At 65.7% G+C, this 3230-nt stretch overlaps 1 pseudogene; it reads left to right on the top strand.

Annotated features, from left to right (window-relative positions):
* LOC135893016 (galactoside alpha-(1,2)-fucosyltransferase 2-like) lies at positions 1–2567 on the top strand (annotated as a pseudogene).
* Positions 2568–3230: the final 663 nt, after the last annotated feature.

Raw genomic sequence — 3230 nt, 5'->3', positions numbered from 1 at the left:
ATGTCGGGGGGCCCGGAGGTGCCAGGAGCCCGTGGGGACGCGGGACGCCCCCTGTCTGCGCTGAGCGGGGCTGCGAAAAGCATCAAGAAACACCCCCCCGGGCGAATGGGGGTGAGTAACGCCTCCCCTACCGGCGGTGACACTTCCTCACGTCTCGCTCCGGCCCGGGCGCTGGCTCAGGAAGCTGTGGCAGGATGTCACCCCCGCAGAGCAGCTCGCTCGCATGGCAGCGGGCGACCTGACCCGGGGACCAGAGACGGGGGCGGGGGGAGGTTGGGACCGGGGCCCCAAGAGCTGGGGGAGGAGGGTGGGAGCCCGGCGGCTGGTGGCTTTGAAAGGGAGTCGCTCCATTGCCAGAGCCGGGGTGAGAACCCAGGAGTCCTGGCTCCCAGCCCGCCATGCTCTGAGTGCTGTGGGACTGGGGTGTGGGGTGCTGATGCTGGCCTGGCTCAACTTCCCCAAACCATCCATCCGGGGGTGCCGAGAGGCCTGGCACAGGTGTGCCCAGAGACCCAGGGCTGGGACCTCGGCCGCAGGCCCAGGGGAGAGGGCAGGGGGGCATCACCCTGGCTCGGCCCCCAGATCCCTTCGGACCCCAGGCTCCCCGGCCCGGCCCAACCCAGCTTTGCTCCTGTCCTGCCCCTTGGCTCGGAAACCTCCCACGCTGCCACCTCCATTTCCCCATCCCTGCATCCCCTCCCCCCATTTTCCCCTCCTCTCTCCCTACATCTCCGCCAACCCTCCATCCCCTCCCCCATTTTCCCCTCCCCCCATTTCCCCTTCCCCCCATTTCCCCCTCCCTTCTCCCTCCATCTCCACCCTCTCCGCATCCCCTTCCCCCATCGCCCCCTCCCCTCCATTTCCCCCCTCCCTCCATCCTCTCCCGCCATTGCCCCCTCCCCTTGCCCTCCATCTCCACCCTTCCTCCGTCCCCTCCCCACCCAGTCAGTGTGCTCTGTGACCATGACAGCCCCCTTCTGCCCCAGTGACCCACCCTTCCCCACCACAGCTCACCAGGACTCCTGGGTTCTCTCCCTGGCTCTGGGAGGGGAGTGAGGTCCAGTGGTTACAGCAGGGGGGGCCGGGAGCCAGGACTCCTGGGTTCTCTCTCAGCAGGGGGGGCTGCGGATCAGGCCGGAGGGGCACCAGCAGAGCTGGTGGGGGGCGGGGGTGGAAACACTGTTGCTCTGACTGTTCTCGCCTGCCCCTGGGCTGGATTGCGGCTGAAAGGGCCGATCCGGGATCAAGCAGTGGCTCTGCTCCCCCCAACAACACACGTCCTGCTGGAGCTGGGGTCACCGGCCCCTCGGCTGGGCTGGGGGGGGGGGCAGCTCGGGGGCGGGGCTCTGCTGGCAGCCGGAGGCCTTTTGGGAACAGAGGTACCTGGGCCAGGAAGAGCCCCTCCCCCTTCTCCTCTAACCACCCGCCTATCCATCCCTCCCCTTTCCTCCCTCCCCTGTTCCCCCCCCCCTTTCCCTTCTATTCACCCCCCTCCCCCAGGCTGGGATCTCCTTCCCTCATCACGGCTGGGAGCCATGACTGCCCCGGGCTCCTGGGTCCCCTTCCGGCCGCTCCTCAAGCTGACCCTCTACCTGCTGGCCATCATGACCTTCTCCTTCCTCATCCACCTAAGCAGCCGGTTCCCCTCCGCAAGTCAGAGGCTCCCCTCCCCGAATGTAATGGAGGGGTCCCCGCCCCACCCCACGGAGCGGGGCATGTGGACCGTGAACTCCGCCGGGCGCATGGGGAACCAGATGGGGGAATACGCCACCCTCTACGCCCTGGCCAAGATGAACGGGCGCCAGGCCTACATCCCCACAGACATGCACCAACAGCTGGCGCCGCTCTTCCGCATCACCCTGCCCGTGCTCTCCAGATTCAGGGTTTGGAGTATCCTATGGAAGGACTATGAGCTCCACGACTGGATGTCGGAGGAGTACAGGCACATCGAGGGGAAATACGTCCGGCTGACGGGCTACCCCTGCTCCTGGACCTTCTACCACCACCTCCAGCAGGAGATCCTCCAGGAATTCTCCTTCCACGACCACGTCAAGGAGGCGGCCAACCGGTACCTGGCCAGGCTGCGTGGGCAGCGCCAGAACGTGACCTATGTGGGCGTCCACGTCCGGAGGGGGGACTACGTCCGGGTGATGCCACAGATCTGGAAGGGGGTGGTGGCGGACAAGGCCTACCTGGAGAAGGCCATGGGCTATTTCCGGGCCAAGTACCAGGAGCTGGTCTTCGTGGTGACCAGCAACGGGATGGAGTGGTGCCGGGAGAACATCGACGCCTCGCGGGGGGACGTGTATTTCTCGGGGGACGGGAAGGAGTCGTCGCCGGGGATGGACTTTGCTCTTTTGGCCCATTGCAACCACACGATCATGACCATCGGGACCTTTGGCATCTGGGCTGGTTACCTGGCTGGGGGGGAGACCATCTACTTGGCCAACTACACCCTCCCCGACTCCCCCTTTCTCAAGATCTTCAAGCCTGAGGCCGCTTTCCTGCCCCAGTGGATCGGGATCAACGCCGATCTCTCCCCGCTGCGCAGTGGGACATCTGGCTAAATCAACCACAGGCTGCCAATGGGATCCACTCACCAGGACCTGGCTGGTCGGCCGAGGACTGGGCACCTGGGCCCCCCGGCTGATGTGGGCTGCGCTGGGGAGATCGGGGGCGATTGGAGCTGGGCTGGCGGGGTTCAGAGCCCCACACGGAGCAGCCAATGACCTACATCGGACAACTTCTCATAGGAGTGTCCAGAGTGATGGGACCGTCTCTGTCTGTTGAATGGTTAGAGCGGAGGGGAGTGGGGGCTGGGAGCCAGGACTCCTGGGTTCGAGTCCAGCTCTGGGAGGTGAGTGGGGTCTGTGATGAGTCGCCTCCCCCACTGCGGGGTGCCACCTGATGTATTGGGGTACCACTGAGCCCGCCTGTTCCACCAGCCTGGGCTCCCTCACCCTGTCCTGCTAAGCCAGGCCCTCAAGCCTCCTCCAGCACACACAGGTAGGGACACGCCCAGCCGCAGACAGACAGACACGGAGATCCGCTCTACCTGGGAAGGCTTCAGCTAGGGAATAGCCCAGCACTCCAGTGCTCCCCCCCTCTGGGGTGCAACCCCCCAATTGTGTTGCCGTGCGCTGCACAGAGACCTGCACAGCGCAAGCTCCTGAAATCCGCCCCCTCCTGCAATGGGGAGGAAGAGCCGCACGGCGTTTCGCCCCCCAGTT

The sequence above is a fragment of the Emys orbicularis genome, chromosome 21, assembly GCF_028017835.1.
Source record: "Emys orbicularis isolate rEmyOrb1 chromosome 21, rEmyOrb1.hap1, whole genome shotgun sequence".
Lineage (NCBI taxonomy): Eukaryota > Metazoa > Chordata > Testudines > Emydidae > Emys > Emys orbicularis.
Note: the sequence above shows the minus strand (reverse complement) of the source record. Positions and strands in the feature narration are given on the sequence as shown.